This window comes from Pyxicephalus adspersus, chromosome 1, assembly GCF_032062135.1.
Source record: "Pyxicephalus adspersus chromosome 1, UCB_Pads_2.0, whole genome shotgun sequence".
Classification (NCBI taxonomy): Eukaryota; Metazoa; Chordata; class Amphibia; order Anura; family Pyxicephalidae; genus Pyxicephalus; species Pyxicephalus adspersus.
Genome location: NC_092858.1, coordinates 62270534 through 62288724, shown reverse-complemented (window position 1 = coordinate 62288724; position 18191 = coordinate 62270534).

The window sequence follows — 18191 nt, the reverse complement described above, 5'->3', positions numbered from 1 at the left end:
GAGAGATGGTAGCCATAAAAGAGAAATAACTGAAATCATACTAATGCAACATTACATTCTACCTTGAACAAAAAATGAAAATAACACCTTGCATGAATAGAAAAGTACACTGTATATTCCCTTTAGGGTTTGCTTAGGGAACATCTGACTTTGACTGATATTGAAAGATATGTCAGCTGAAGAATTATCTGTCTATTCTTACCTACAATACAAGTTAGTTGATGTGATGTAGAGAGCTTTCTCTTTAGTAATACACAATACTGAGGAATACAGAAAATGAAGAAAAAAAATTGGTATCATTTGTAATTAATAAGCAATGTAACCAAAAGTAGCAGAGAACTAGGTTAATGTAACGCAGAGCCATATGTGAATAAATCACACTAAAGCCTCCCTTACACATCTGAAAGGTAATAAAAAAGCAAAATACATTCATACTATATAGAACTCAAAACCCATTTTTTCAAACTTGCCTTACCTATCTTCTTCTGTCTTTTGAAACCATCACTACTTCCCACCACAAAATATCACCCCTCCTATTGTGTGTTACTTCCCCCACCTCTTAGATTGTAAGCTCTTTGGGGCAGGGTCCTCTCCTCCTGTGTCACTGTCTGTATTCGTCTATCATTTGCAACTCCTATTTAATGTACAGCGCTGCGTAATATGTTGGCACTTAATAAATCCTGTTTATTATTAATAATAATAATGGGCTACAAGTATAAGGTCAGGTAGGACATTAGTTTAAAGAAAAGTTAACATCTACACATTAGAAAGGAACTAAAAGTTACATAGCTGAATACCCTTCCTAATATATCTGATCACAATGCAGTAACTAAGCAAAAGATTTACCTTTTTAAGTGAGGTTTCTACCACTTGCCCTTTTATTTCCCCTTAGAGACATGGACCTTTGCAAAAAGTCTTAGCCCAGTATCTTTCTAAATGCCTTTTCTCTAGTGAAACAATAACCTGCCATTTTAGGGACTTTATATACAATTTATTGGTCTTCATTATTCCTTTGAGATGAGCAATTTTCTTGAAAATTACTTTTGTCCATGACTTTTGTGCAAATTATTTCAAAGGCAGAAAAAAACCTGCAATACCTCTTACTTAGACATAATCTCAGCCAAAGTCTAATAATCCCATTGCTAAGCTCACAAGATAAATGCTCTGTCACTGAAAATAGAATATAGGAAATAGTGAGATACCATTTTTAAAGCATCACATTCTTCTTACACAAACCTCATTGTACAGTATTACTTTGTGCAGTGCTGATACAATTTATGTCACCTGCATCTCATAGCACACATCCACAGAGATTGCTTTTTAATGTATTTTTACCCAGATAGATTTCTGATTACACATATTGTGCTTTGTTTGAATGTCACATGCAGAACAGTGTTTGCTGCTTTTACTATCTTAATTTAAATCCTACCTGCTACAACACGAATCTAGTTTTAAACCTTTCAGATACATATGTGTCACAAATAGATTTTTAAGAAAGCAATACTAACACCATAATGTAAGATAAAAGGAACATAAAAAAATGAAAATGCCAATTCTAGACTCTTTAAAATAAATGTCCTTCTATTTTCTTCTAGAAAAAGAAATCTTAAATAACGATTTTAACAGGTTTTTTATTATTTTATTTACATGATTTATATTTTGTTTATGGAAAGGCCACTGCACCTTTTCAGTGACTGGCATAAAAGAGTCATTTAGTTGCAGGCAAATGTGTGCATTGTTTTGCAGAAAAAGGGTTTTGGTGTCCACGCGTAAACATGGTACAACCTGATTTACAGGTCTGTACTATGTCTGCAAAAATATAGCAGGTAAGAACAAAATTTAGTGGCTTTAATGGTCTGTCCAAGAAAGCACTTAAGGATAGATATGCACTTTTATGAAAGAAACAACTTACAAACAATGGACCTATTTACTAAACAATGCACGCTAAACACTGATAAACAGCATACAAAAAAGTTAGGACACTTTCTAAAAGCACAAAAAAAACTAAAATCTGGTATTTGTTAACTCTCCAGAACCTTTATTTAACAGGAAAAATTACAAAGAAAAGATTTACACAGTTTTTGCTGACAAACTTAAGATTTAAGATTTAAGATTGGGTATAAAAGGAGCATCCACCAAAGTCTTTCTACGTAAAGATGGGTCATGGCTCACCACTTTGTGCTGAACTTTGGGACAGAATTATCTATCCATTTAAAAGCAATGTTTCAGGGTAAGATAGCAAAGAATTTAGATCTGTCACAATCTACAGGTAATAACATTGTGAAAAGATTTAGGGAGTCAGGAGAAATCTCTGTGCAAAAAAGGCCAAAGGCGGAGACTATGAATATTGTACTTCTCTAGTTTTGATCCCAGCTTTATCCTAAGTTTACTTAATTTCTGCCTGCCCTTGCATGTTCCAATTACATTATGGTCTTGCAAATTTTTACTTCATCTTGATTCTCCATTTTCTAATGCCAGCTTAAACCTGACAGTCCTTGAATACCACCTTCCTTAACTTTTGCCTGTTCCAACTATATTCTTGCCTCCGAAATGTGTACCATATGTTGCTTCTCCAGTTCCTAATTCAAACTTCAGCTGTCCATCTTTTAATACCTGCTCTGACCGTTACCAATTCTGACTACATTTCTGGAATTTGTACCATGCTCCAGTTCGGCAGTTGAGAACACTGTCAAATTTGAGAAACACAAACTGGGGTTCCTCACCAAAAGCCTATAATCCTCTGTGAGTTGCACTAGTAAAATGTGGGGTTAATGTCTGCTCCTTGTTCATACTCAAGACAAGGATCGACCATCCCACCTGTGAATAACATAAGATAGTTAAGTACAGTAATGGTTTGTAGAAATAAATTCTATGGTCAGAGTTCAAGTCAGATGGAAGTAAAGAGAGACTTGTATGTTCTGCAAGTGTCCTCAAAGCTGTCAGAGTCATATTTAAATTATTCCTGCAGGTGTTCATTTTTAATACTGAGGTATAACAGGTAATGCTGGTTTAGGCTATCACCTAGGAAGGAATATTTGTGCCAGCTCAAAGGTGTCTAGGTAATGAGGAAGATCTCCAATCTATTTGAATGTAGAATATTTGCCATGTCTGTTAGCATGTAGTCTGAATGGGTAGCCTCCAGAGGTATTTTATAAAATTGCCTTTTAATGTACTCAGAAGTTGCCTAATGACTTAACAGAAGATAGGGTAATCTGACGAAAGTACAGAATAGTCTTGGAACAAGCAGCTACCACAATGCCTTCTTTGTCAATGAAGAAGTGAATGTTTTTTAGTGTGTGTTATGTTACTCTGCATTATGTGATCCCTATACCTCACAGTCTCCTTCTACACACTGAACTGCCCATTTCCTGTGGTGTCACATTGCCCCTGATTCATCAATAAAATCCGCGCTCGCTGGAACCGCGAAAGTACGCGCGGCCATCGATCGCGGATTACCGCGGTCCGGACTCGAGTGTGCGCGTACCTCGCCAGTGTAAAGCTGCCGGAGATGCGCGGCTCCAGCCGCAATCTTTTTCAGTTGCTGAATAGCGCGATCGCGTACGATTTCGGATCGCGAATACGAATGCGCGACCGATAATCCGATTCTGCTTGATGAATCAGGGGCATTGTGTCTATCTGTACTGTGTGTTCTGTGTTCTCTATTACACATTACACATTACACGCCAAGCTTTTTTTTTTATTTTCGTTTTTAATTAGTTAATCATATGGAGTTCAAAACCACTTTTTGTGACAATATTTCAATTAGATACGATGGTGACAACATTATAAAATTGATCAATTAACGAAAAAGTGTATAGTACATCAAATACGTGAATAACAAATATTAAGCAAAATCAACCTTAATCACAATTGTAATATTGATTGAAAATACTATTAAGATAAAATGTCATATTGTATGTCTAGTATTAAAGTTGGTTCATCAAATTGCCAAATGTTTACATATATCTGCAATAAAAGAAAAACCCGTATCGATTAGTGTGTTTCCTTCCTAATTTTACAAGCACCTTAATCCAATCACTATGGAATGTGACACTGCAGATGCTGTTTTATTCAAGAGTGGAAAGTTTGAAATCAGCATATTCCCACCATTGGTGTCAGGAAGTCTGCAAGAGTGTTAAAACTTATAAATATATGGCTAAAGGTGTATTGTCAAAGTTATGGGTAAAAGATTTTTGAAATCTTGAAAAATATATAAATGCTATATTCCTTTTTAGTAAATGGGGCTGTATAGTATAAATACTGTTTCACAAATCAGATCAGTTATCTCTGTTTTTTTGTCTACAAGTTTGACATTACTGTAATATACAAAATCTTCATAAAGAACCCAAATATGACAAGAAGAATGATAAAAATTTTCTTTGTATTATTCTAAGCAGGAATTTTCAGAGTTTCAGTTAAAAGTGTGATTAAAGAAACTGCTTATTGTTCATTCCTCATATGAAAGTTATGGTAAACTCCCGAGGATATTTCTAGCATGAATCTTTTAGTTTCAAACTACATCAATGTTTAACATTGCATGATGTACACCAGCCCAAGGAGAGAAAACAGACCAATGCCTAGATTAGTAACACAATAAAGGTTTAGCTCAATACCTCCTATTGCCATTTGTAACATACAAGGCTCTAAAGTGTTACCTAATGACATTATAAAAGAAACCAGAATTCTTGAGAAATCCAAGACGTTTTCTGCATTTCAGATGCCCTTTAGCACACAAAAGTATTTGTGATTAATATTTAAGAATCACACGTTCAAATCAGTATAACCAGCTGGTACTCTGAAAACTGAATGTACAATGTTGTTTTCACTGAATAAAATGCTTTTTTTGTAAACAGCTGCACCTCCAGCATCATTTCATATCATATAAAGCTATACCACATATGTCTGAATTCATCACTCTCCAAGCCAAGACACTGAGTTTTCTGCAAAAAAAATTAAAAAAATAGAGACTGACCTACATAGGTGATTTAAACTGGACAATCATAGGAGAAAAAAAGTGAATTCCACAATTGTTTTTTCATTTTTAGGTAGCTAAGGGCTGAAGCTCACAGCAGTTACATTCCTCCTATTACCTTTTTACAATGCTATCATTGGATTTAATGTCTTTAGGAGCATCTTCTATGGCTAAAAGTATGACACAGTTTACGTTGTCATAAAACTCCTTTAGATGATGCGGCTAAAATTGGATTGTTCAAATCTCCAACCCACAATTCAGCCTGAGGGAACTAGCAAGAAGACTGAATGCTGTGTTGTGGGGCATGTGGTAGTAAGATGAAAACTGCTAACCACTGAAACTGCTTTAGAGCTTTTTGCAATTAGTCTAATGCTTTAAAATGAAGTGCCAAACACACAAATTTTTTGTTAAGGTGTTTTTAGACTGCTAGTGAGTACAACTGACTAATCTGCAGAGTAAGCAGGACTAGCTCCTCTTAATCAGATAGAGATCTTTGGCACATAAAATATAATCTTAAATTCATTTAACTAGTTTCCACCATATAAACCACCTCAACAGACAAAAGGTGCCAGGGGATGGTTGCAGGTGGAAAATATAATGGACATATTAAAAAGTAATATACAAAAATTTACCATAAATGTCTGCAGTGGGTCATAGCTCAGTTCCAAAAGGCGACAAAAGTCACTTTGGGCTACGGGGTTGCTTTTTCTCCTCTGGTGAAAGAGTTTACCTGCAGTGTGAGTTTACCTGAACACAAAGCAAACTGCTGCACCTGGGAGGAGCCAACCACACAATTTCCACTGATGGTGAGAAAAGGATGAGCAATGGATGGAAGAGCCTAAAATGAACACTTATTAGTTTATAATTTATGTAGTTTTTCATTCTCCTGTGTTGTGCAAAATGAGCAGTATCAGTAATAGATGGCAAAGGAAGAGGATTGTGGTGAAATACAGTAAAGTGAATAAGGATCTAATCTTAAGAAAGGTAGGGCAACAAGGGCATATTTAATGAAGATTAGCACAGAGTCAATTACATTAGAATACCTTATAGATGAATAGAGATAGCAGGAACACTAAGAGATAGACAGAAAGCACAGAACACTTTTGAAAATTTAGAAATGAATACAAAAAAAAAATCTGCTAAAGAAGAAGCAGTTAAGACAGAGAAAATTGAAAATGATGGATAAATGGGTACAGAAAATAAAAGTAAGTAAACTTAGGAGGATAGAGGAAAATAATATTTCATGGCAGAACAACTGTAGAGCAAAAGAACCTGGACACTTAGTACAGCAGAAGAGGAAAATGGGCCACAATGATGCTAATTCAATACTGAGGATGAGAAGGAGAAAGGTCAGTCAGAAAAAGACATTCAGAAGAGAGTGGGGCACAACTGTAAATAGAGCAGAGTATATGAAGCCTAAAGATGTGAGCTGAACAAGTGCAAAATCCATCCAGAAGCCTTTACAAGGAATAGGGAGTACCCTTCTTTTTATTTTAGATGTTGTGTATGTATATATATATATATATATATATATATATGTACAAGGGAAATTGTGCAAAACAAATAAAAATTACTTACATATTGGAATGGATTTTTAATAAAAATAACCATATCTCAAACAAGATATCAGTACTAATCTTCAAATCCCATTTTTTTTCTTTACCAGGATTTATATCTGGATGTCATACATTTCAAATGTCACTACCAGTGATGAGAAATCAACTCTACTTACATAACAAGCTTATTTTTTATAGTGCACCAAGAATACCAATGTGTACTGACTTATGCCTACTCAACAAATTAGTATTCGACATCTTCAAACTCATTACATTTATAACTGATAATAAATAAGCTCTGAAATGTCACGGCAATCCTGATTACACCAGTAATCAGCAAAACTTATAAAACCTCACCATGACAAAGTTATGTTGTGAGGAGGTCTAGTCTTCTGATTGCACATAATGCACTACCTTAAAGCTACCCAGCATGAGGAATTGAATTCATTGAATTATGTTATAGGAAATATTTTGTGAGAACTAATACCTGGAGGGAAAACAAATTTGTAAACTCGAACAAATTTCAGAATTTCAATTCATACTGATTAATTGCAGGCCTGCTTAAGCATCTAAACAATAGCAAGTAATTGCGCTTGCTGGCTCTTCAGCAAATAAATATGAAATTACATGATGTCGCATAATTTCATGATTACTTCACCTTACTGTCAATTATTCATAACCCCAGCTAATAGTCATTGTGCTTTTTAATTTTCTTCATAATTGCTTTTGTCTTACATTATATAAACTGTTAAATGGTAAATAAATGAGCCGTGAGTGGCCATGCTACTGGTTATGACATAGCATTCTACAAGTGGTAGTAAAGTGTATGGGTAAAGTGAAGTGGAGTATTTTGAAATGAATATTTAGGAATATATTCAATATATACAAACATATGAATACATGTATGATACAAACATTAACTCTCATTGCTTCCTCTGTATTTTAATGATTAATTTACAGAATTAGGATTCCAACTAATTTGAACCAATTTTGTAAAGAGTAAATGCACCCACATGACAATAAATGAAACCCAAACTGGGTAATGTTGTTCTCTCTTTCTTTTTCTACAGTAAACCTCAGAGTGTGTGAATGAGCCAAACAGTATTTAACACAGTGCATAAAAAAGAACTGCATGTATAGCCTAAAGCAAACAGTTTGATTCCCTTTTTTCAGAAAGTGAATCACAGTGTTTACCATATCCAGCGCACATTGCTTTCAGGCATCCAGTTTTGGGGACTTTGTCTACTGTTTTTTCTGTCAATGGTTGCTGAGTAATCTCAAAAGTGTCAAACAATATCAGCCTTTTGCCCTACCAACCATCAACAACCAGGCCTTTTATTATATAAGAGAAATTAAAGTCCAATGTACAAAATTCACATTTTACTTAACAGAGATGGGTGCAACTTGACAATGTTATTGAGCTGAGCCTCATTACACAATTCCCATTTTATAAAACTTCCAGAGGATGCATGTTTAAGAACGTGATGAAAAAAGCATATCCTTCTGCATCCACCAAACTAATTTCATCCTTGGTCAGACTAGAAATACCAGATCACTGAAAACAAATGGCAGATTGGTTGTTACAGCTTACTGCACTTTGTACAATAATGTAGTTTAAATTTAACTGCCTTTTACTGTGTGTAAAATGAGACTATTATAACACTGGATAAAATGAAGTACTCAGAACTGTTCTTAATAACAAATTGCCAATTTTATCAATCTAACCACTGAGGTCATTAAAATATTGTTTTTCACCATTCATGTAAAATGTTCAAGAAAATATGCAAATTAAATCAGCAGAAACATGGAAAATCATATTAAAACCCTGTTAAGACTTTACAGAGTGTTTTGTTATTGACATGTTTTTTTTCTATTCTTTCTCACAGCTGTAACATTCAGCACCATGCGTTTTTGGTAAATGTCAAGCTCAAGTATTACAGGCTGAAGTACTGAAGTCTGTGTTTCTGCTAATAATGATACTCTGCTGCCATCAGCTGGAATGACGACCTCCTTTAACAAAAATATTGCGTAGGAGAGACATTTTCAGAGTGGAATTAAAAAAAAGTCATCTTTTAATCAATCAGCTGTATTGTTATCATTTCAGTATTCATAGACATAACAGAAATAAAGGTTCATAAATAAAGTCAGCATCCTATGGTTCCTAGCTGATTCACTGGTCATCCAAGTCCATCTGTACTTTTTTGTTTTGTGACATTAGTGTTCCAGCAATCAAATTACTAGCACTCAACAGGGTTCCCAGTAGCACCTCATCTCCGCACACACAGCTACTGAGTTTTACTAGGTAGAGAACATACAGTAAATGTTGTCAACTGCAATTTCACCCAGCAAGATATGAACAGGAAAGGAAGCTACAATAGACAAAACAGTAATCCAGCCCATGGTCCTGCATTCGTTTGAAGAGTACAATTGTCCCACTCCTGGTAATTACCTGTGGGTACCAACTCACTTGGACAGTGTTTCCTGATGTTTTCAACATGGGGGGAAACAACTTAAAAAAACTTTTAAGTCTTCAGTGTACCCCTGGTATACCCCTTTCAGCATTGCATTATAAAGGCTAATCATTCTGTAGCCCCAATAAATGCACAGTCATCTTTATATATTTTTGCTAACCACATGGGCCACCATTCACCTATATTGTTGCTTATTTTCCAACCCAGATTCACTTTTTAACTTTTTTATTTAAAGAGATAGCCCCTGAAAAGTAGCCTGAAACTAGGTTCACTCAAATTTGCCCAGGAATATTTATATTCTACCTACATCTATTTATTCTTTTCTCTTTTTTAAAATAAAGGCTTTTTTTTGTACTTTTCACACTATAAAACTCAGGAAATGTACATTCACTCCCAAGTCTACCAAAGTTTTCCCATCCATTTGCTTGTACAATATACAAAAGATTCCCTGGTTTCAAATTGGTAATCTGTATTTTAAAAGCTTTGTTTTCTTTTTTGCTGGGATCTTTTAGCATTGAAATAATGTTTTAAAACAGGCTCACCATTTCCATGAGAAAATAGGTTTGTTAAAAAATATATTTTTTTTAATAAATAAAAGGTTAAGTATAGTCAGCAAAACCTTTAATTTCTGAATGTGGATTTTGAGAAAGGCCACATACACACGTGGAATCATTCCAACGATTGCACGATGCATGAACATACGGCGACATACAACACCGGAGAGGGGAGAACGACGGAGCAGCGCCCCACTGCTCTCTTTCCCCTTCACTTTCATTACGATCCTGCCTCATCCATCATCCATGGATCCAATCTTCTGATGTGTGTACGTAGCCTTAATTACAAGGCCACTAAACATAATATTGTTACTATAATAACACTGGGGAACAATTTTGAACAAATTTTTTGTTGACAATTTTTACGCTTATTTACAATAAAATAGATATGCTGATTCTGAAAGTGCAGTTAGTTTTCTATTATCACGTCATTTTTTTTTCTACCGCTTATATTAATGCGATTACTGTATCGTGGATTTGTAAAGGCTATTCATTTACACGCAAGACAGTGTGGTCAGAGGTTGTGCGCTGCTACTAGTGAATAAGCAAAATGTATTTTTCTACTTGTCAAAGTGGGAACATCAGCAAGTGGGAACATCAGCATATTTGTAGAGCAAGCCTATTTGGCATATTTCAAAGTTAAACTTGGTGATTAAGATAAGTCTTGGGCCCCTCATAAGGTGTGCAAACAGTGTGTTGAGGGTTTACGGATGTGGACAAAGGGAACACGTGATAAGATGCAATTTGGTATAAATATGGTTTGGGGAGAGCCAGGAGATCATTTCAGTGACTGTTACTTTTGTATAGTGAAAACTTCAGGATATGACAAGAAAAATAAATGTAACATAAAGTTTACTAGTCTACCATCGGTTATACACCCAGTGGCTTATTCAGATGAAATCCCAGTGCCGGTTTTCGTTACACAACCCTCTGATGATTATGGTGATGAACTAGGTGACAACAATGATGAAGAGTTTGAAATTGAAGAGAACTCATAAGGGATTTGATCAGCATGAATTGAGTGAATTGGCACGTGATTTGGGACTATCCAAGAAGGCTTCAAAACTAATAGCATCAATGGTTTTGCCTATTGCCATAACATACCTGGTTTAATGGAGAAATTGGGAATTCCAATCTATAACTCAACTGAATGGCGACTATTCATAGATAGCTCAAAGCAGAGCTTAAAGTGTGTCCTCATTCACAATGGCAATATATTTGGGTCAGTGCCAATTGGCCATTTAGATTCTCTTTGTGAAGAATATGCAGACATAAAGAAAGTCATTGAGTTGTTGAAATATCACCAACACATTTGGGTCATCTGTGTTGACCTTCAAATGGTATGCTTCCTTCTTGGTCAGTAACGCGGATACAACAAGTATCACTGTTATCTGTGCATGTAGGACAGCAGAGCTCGTGGGAGGCATTGGGTGGAAAGGAATAGGCCTCCAAGATCTGCCCTAAAACCAGGTGATCCCAACATTCTACATCACTACTTGTTGAAAGAAATAATATTATATTCCTGCCTCTGCACATGAAACTGTGTCTGATGAAGCAGTTCGTTAAAGCTTTGCCAACTGAAAAGAGACTGTTTCTAGTACCTCATTTTGGCATTTTGGCATTTGAAAAAATAAAGACCGGTGTGTTTGATGGTCCACAGATTCAGCAGCTCATCAAAGATGAACATTTCATCAGGACAATGTCAGAAGTCGAAAAGAACGCTTGGTTATCATATAAAGGCATTGTAAAGGACTTTCTTGATAACACACAAGCAAATATTTACACAGAAATTGTCCAGAAACTTTTGGAGAGCTACAAAATGCTTGGTTGCAATATGAGCATCAAGGTTCATTTTCTGCATACCCATCTTTCTAACTTCCCGGAAAACCTTGGTGCAGTCAGTGATCAGCAAGGTGAACAATTCCACCAAAATTTGAAGGTCAGGGAAAGACGGTATCAGGGTAGATGGGATGTACATATGATGGCTGACTATTGTTGGAGCAAATTTAAATAAATAGTACATTCAAGTTATTATTTCATTATTTTTTCATTGTATGAAAAATTTGTTGGTTTTTTGACAAAAATGGAGGGTACCCTGTATCGTAAAAACTGGACGTGATAGCAAAAAATTGGGAAAATTTCTGGATTCAACACCCAAAAATTAGTAAAAAACAAGGGTAAGATCTAACTCAACAAAAATTAGTTCCCCAGTGTAATAGTTCATGTCTGGTTGGTGTTGTCTAACCTTGTCATACAGTTATTATTACACAGTATTTATATTGCACCATCATATTACGCAGCGCTATACAAAGTCCATAGTCGTGTCACTAACTGTCCCTCAAAGGAGCTCACAATCTAATGTCCCTACTATAGTCATATGTTATTAATGTAGTCTAGGGTAAATTTTTTAGGGGGAAGCCAATTAACATAACTGCATGTTTTTGGGATGTGGGAGGAAACCGGAGTACCCGAAGGAAACCCACGCAGACACGGGAAGAACCTGCAAACTCCATGCAGACAGTATCCTGGATGGGAATCGAACCTAGGACCTAGCGCTGCAAAGGCCAGAGTGCTAACCCCTGAGCCACCGCGCTTTTATCTGCGTGATTGTTTTACATTCAATCAGCAATCAGCATTCCTTTGAATGAGTTCAGCAATTGCAGTGTATATAATCTTTTAGTCATAGGCTGGCTAAAGCACTTCTTGATTCCGCAAGGGATGTGTAGTTAAATTAATTTACAAAAAAAGTGCTTGCAGTTAAAGCAAAAGACAGTCAGTAATAGTAAAAGAAATATACAGGCAGTTGCTAATTGGCCACACAATCATGCAAAACCAGTCACAATAAAAAGAGTCAAACAAATACGCTAACATTTTTGCCCACAAATTGCACATATTTATTATGTAACTGCGTATTTTTGTGCACATCCAGAAAAGTGTTACATTTGTTCAGTTAATCAATTTGTACCTTATGTGTCTGCAGTGCCAACATGAATTACAACATGGAAATGTTAATATTGCTAAATTGTAATTATTTTGGATTATATTATATTTATCATTGCAAATCACAGAAATGGCTTTTGATCTTTGTATGTTCTTAGATAAAACAAGCTTGCAAGTTAAAGTATTTTAATAAACTGTATCCCTTTTTAGCCTCTCATTTATCCCAACCCTAATAAAACAACTCTCTCTATTTGACCTACTTTATTATTGTTTCTGACGTGCCTGATCTTTTACCAAATTCACAAGGCAAGTCACTAGGTCACAAGACAAGTCACAAGGCAACATTTCTCTCCTATTTCTCCTAGATCTTTCCTCTGCTTTTGAGACTGCCAATCATCCTCTTCTAATCCAGAATCTGAACTTTATTGGTATCAATGACACTTTACTCTATGGGTAATTTCCTATTTATCTGAATGCTCCTTCCATGTTTCATTCAATGGTAAATCCTCCTCTTTGAACCCCCTTCCTGTCAGTTTTCCCCAATAGTCAGCCCCCAGACCTGTTCTCTTCTCTTTGCAAACTCATATCCCTCAATGTCATCTGTATGCAGGTGACACACATATCTACCTGTCTAACCTTGACTTGTCTTCATGATGCAGGATAGAGTTTCATGTTGCCTCTTGACCATCTCATAATAGGTATCTGAAACCTGTTATGAATGTTATTTTTGGTCACCTTCAATTCCACACTCTCCTTCCCTTTCCTCATTCAGAACATCTCTAGGTCTCATCATTCTCCAAATTATTCACCATCCTGTCCCCAGAGACCACCATACCCTTATACCACCATGTCCTGCTGTTCATCTGCAAAATCTTCCTCTCTGGTATTTTACTAACTAGACTCTCACTAATACAATCTATCATGAATGCTGCAGCTGTGCTTGTCAATCCTCCCTTAACTATTCTGCCTCTACAATGACTTCTGTTCCACTTAAGAAAAAAATTTAGGCTACTGTTGCTTTTAAATCAATCCAAAGTTTCAAGACATGGGAGTTATAGGGACCGTTGTTTTTAAAATTAACATTAAAACTCTTAATAGGTAGCAATAAAAAAGGTTTTTATTTGCATTTTCAAAGACCACTGTATACCAAGATAATGCAATACTGATGTCATGCAAAAGATACTCAAAGATGTATTTTATTTAATAAAAGTCCCTATTGTTATAATCTGGATTTTGTATGCTGTTTGAATTCATATAATCTCAACTCTTTGACTCTTGGAATTTTTGTTGTTGCGTGACTTTCTTAAATTTTATTCTCGAATATGTTGTAAAAAAAAATTAAAAAAAACAAAAAGTTTGAAATATAAATCACTCCAAAGCTTTTGTCCCAGCTACATTTCTGACTGAATTTCCTCTCTCAAAACCAATACACAGTTCCAAGACTCTTCTGGGGATGCCCTTACTGTTACTGGAACTTCCCCATCCTATTAGATTTGCTCCTATCTTCTCCATCTTCATTTACCTCATAATCATTCACTAATTAGCCACCATTCCAAATCCTCTCCTAGTATGTATTACTCTCTCCAGTCTCCTAGATTGTAAGCTCTATTGGGAAGAGTCCTCTCCTCCTCAGTATCATTCCTTGTACCTGTCTATTCTGCAGGTTTCTCTTTTGCAACCCCTATTTATTGTTTAGCTCTGCATAATTCAGTGGTAGTCAGTAATAAAAAAAGCTTAGTAATAATAATCAGCCCTATATATCTCCTATCACCCCCTGGTTAACAGGCTATTCCCACTATTAGTTCAGTTCCTGAATTTCATTTGATGTTTGATTTGATGAATGTTTTAGAAAACTCCATTGTCCATTGTCAATAATTTTACCCTTGTCTGTCATAAAAACAATTGGGGCAAATTATAAAATAAAAAGAGTACATTTTTAGCTACAGTAGCAGGTTTTTAAAACAAACAGTTGTGAAACTAGAAAAAAAAACCCATCTTCTTCACATTACAAAAATTAATTAAAACTAATTTAGATTTTTTTTAAAACATTTTTAACACTTATGCTAGAACAAAAAATAATACTTATGTATTTTTGCTATGTTATGTAATAACTTTGGGCCTGGTTTATTAATAGTGTTGGTGTTCGAATTCGGGTTGTCCTTATATTCGACCAGAATATGGCTGTTCGAATTCATATAGACCCGTCCTGGAAAAAAAACAGATTTGACGGCAAAAAATCAGATTTAAAAAAATGTAAAAAAGTGTTAAAAAAATAAAAATTGAGTGTTTGTGTTTATTTAACTTTTTTTTTTTTTACAGGTTATCCTACAATGACATGATATCTCTTACTCTGTAACACACTTTCCAGCACAGTAATATAATGATACATTTGTTACATTTTTCCTTTATCCATTGCAAGAAAAATGTAACAAATGTATCATATTACCTTGTTGGAAAGTGTGTTACAGAGTAAGAAATACATGCAGGGCATCTTCTCAATGATTGCAGCCGAGTCTGCAACCATTGAGAAGAGTGTGCAATTCCCGGGGTACTACAGGTTAATTAACCGGGGATCGTAGTGGAACTGCAGAGTTTATCTGCAGTTCAGTTCCCATGGTCACAAGACTGTGGGAACTTTGCAGTCACAGCTGTGACTGCAGGCGATCTGCGGGCCACTACAGGTTATCTAACCTGTAGTGTCCCGGAGATTGCAGACTGAGCTAATCAATGATTGAAGCCAAGGCTGCAATCATTGAGAAGAGTGTGAGATCCCTGGGGCACTACAGGTTAATTAACCTGTAGTGCTCGGGGATCACACTGGTTAACAGACCTGTAGTGGTTAATTAACCTGTAGTGCCCCGGGGATCGTAGTGGAACTGCAGATTTAATCTGCAGTTCAGTTTCCCACGGTCACATGACCGTGGGAACTTTGCAGTCATAGCTGTGACTTCAGGCGATCCCCGGGGCACTACAAGTTACTACAATCTGATTGCTCTTGCAGCCCTTAATAGTCCTTAAAAATAACTCAAATTCCCCCACCATTGATTTCAATGGTGTTCGAATTTGGCATTCGATCACCCAAACAATATCTCACGCTATCGATCAAATAGCTGTCGAATCGACTAGTGATATATTCGACCAACACTATTGATTAAAGCTCTTCAAGGCTGGAGAGGATACACTTTTATGAGTGAAGCTGGGTGATCCAACAAACCTGGAAAAGACCTGGTCCTAGATTAATAATATTTGCTAGCAAATGATCTTGAAGAAATCCATTCCAGGTTTGCTGGATCCCTCAGGTAACTGATGAAAGTGTATCATCTTCAGCATTGAAAAGCTTTAACAAATTAGAATTAGTAAATTAATAAATAGATTAGTTTTCATTAGATAAGTTAAGCAAAGATGAAAACAATGGGCCTAACATTTAAAATGTTCATATAAGGATTACAGGTGTGACAACTAAGGTGGTTTGAGACAATCAAGAGGTACAGATCAATATTGCATATGTTATCCATTTAACATTTTGATGTCATAAGGGCAAAAGCAAAAATCATTTTTGTGTTTAGTCATGTAGCAAAATCTTAATAGATATGTTAAACTTCTGCCTTCCTCATCCCTATTAAAAATTTAGGGTTATCATCTAGACATCTAGTCATCTAGACATAGGTAATAGAACATTAGTGTGGCTTTTATCTATGTTTATGCAAAGCAGAGTAAATTAACATATGGATTGGTACAAATGCATACATTGACTGTTTGACCCACAATATTAAAAAACTGTAATGAACAGAATTGACAATATCTTTGAAATTTAAGCTTGGTTTATGCATAAAGAATATTGCTCTGCCTGCATAAGCAAACAAATATAATGTTCAAATCAGCAGGTCATGAATAATTCATTTAACAAGAAATCAGGAAAGTTATATTAGCTGCATTCATTTCTCAGCCAGTAGAACACACCAAAAAGAGTTCTAATTGCAATTAGCTGATGATTTAGATTTAATGTTATTAGGAGACAAGAAAAACAAGTGCACAGTCAGAATAAATAAAAGCTTTCTATTTTTCACTTAACTGTTTGTATACAGTGTAACTAATCTTAAAGGTAGATACCAAACTGCAAATAAAGCCAAGTCATTGAACTATTCATGGTAAACCACTTCCTATACAATAGACCATTGAACTAGTTCATGTTACACATAGCACTATTTACTTATATAAAGCACTATGCTATCTGCATGGCCTGATTCTGCACTAATTTGACAGGCTGAGGGGGATAATAATGAACACTTCAGAAGCACTCATCACACAGACATTATTCATTTGTAGTAGAATTCTGTGTACTAAGGCCAATTCTTCTTTTTTCACTGTGAGTAAAAGGAAAGAATAATGAATTCACATTATGTAGTGTTACCATTAAACTGACCTCCAGCCTTACCTAGTGTTTATGCCATGGAGCTAGTGTCCACTCCTATTCTGAAATATATTCATCTGGTTTACCTGCACCTTGTACATTAGGAGGCTTAGCAGCATCCTAGTCTATAGTATATCCTATAGTATATCCTGGAGACTGGCGTCTCCTCTGACACCTGTATTCACCTATAGCAATCTGCAAAACTGATCCACTCCACCCACAGCTACCAGGAATTCCTGGAATTTGAAACATTCAAGTTACATTCTTGCTTATAATGAGTAAGAATTCTAAAAAAACAAAAATATAATGATGATGATGGTGTTGTAGGAGTAGCTAAAAATAAACTCATGGTGGCCTGCTGCAGATTAAATGTCTTTCCATATAGGAATGATGGGTCATGGTGCATATAAAGCAGGATAAAGAGTGCTTAGCAAGAATGCTTTGGAAGTAATTGTAGGCAGGGCCTCACAATCAAGAGTGCTGAAATATGGACAAAAGCATTGGATAAAATTAGGCATACTTGTACCAAAGGTGCAGGTATACATTAAAGTATGTCTAAACCTGAAAACAAAAATTTTATGCCCTAGGTTTTTATTTGGGTTAGTGTAGTTTCCCTTATTGTGTATTTGAAATGGTTTATTTTTGATTATATATTGTAAATGTATCTGACCCCCTCTCAGTGTTTGTTTTTCCTGCACGTTGGAGGTCATCCTTTTCTTTTAGGTAGGTGTATGCATGGAAATTTAGATCAGGCTTCTTTTCTGACATTACCAATGCACAGGTACTTTGGATGGTGGACTACTGGTCCGTTTCCATGAAGATACAAGACCATATGCCTGGCTAACAGTAGTGTTTGCTCTCCAGGCACCAAAACACAGTATAAACACGATTTCAGCACCATGGACAGCTTACACTGACAGATTTGCCTGTAGGTTAATGCTTATAATGATTTTGTATACTTACACTGTGCAAGTGATTTTTTTCAGTTGTTCATTGGATGCTGCCATTGCCTTGTGCACATTAGTACTACAGGATAAATGTAACTAAGACCAGGCAAAAGCAGGGAATAGCAGTAAATGATTTACTAGGTGACTTTTTTTTACTGAATCCTTCATAAATAGACTCCGGTAATGATAATGCTATGTTTCAGAAACAAGAAAAAAATAATAATAAACAGTATTTATATAGCGCCAACATATTACGCAGCATTGTACAATAAATAGAGGTTGCAAATGACAGTCTTTACAGCTTTAGAACATCTTCTGATTGCAGCAAGGGGATTAGTTC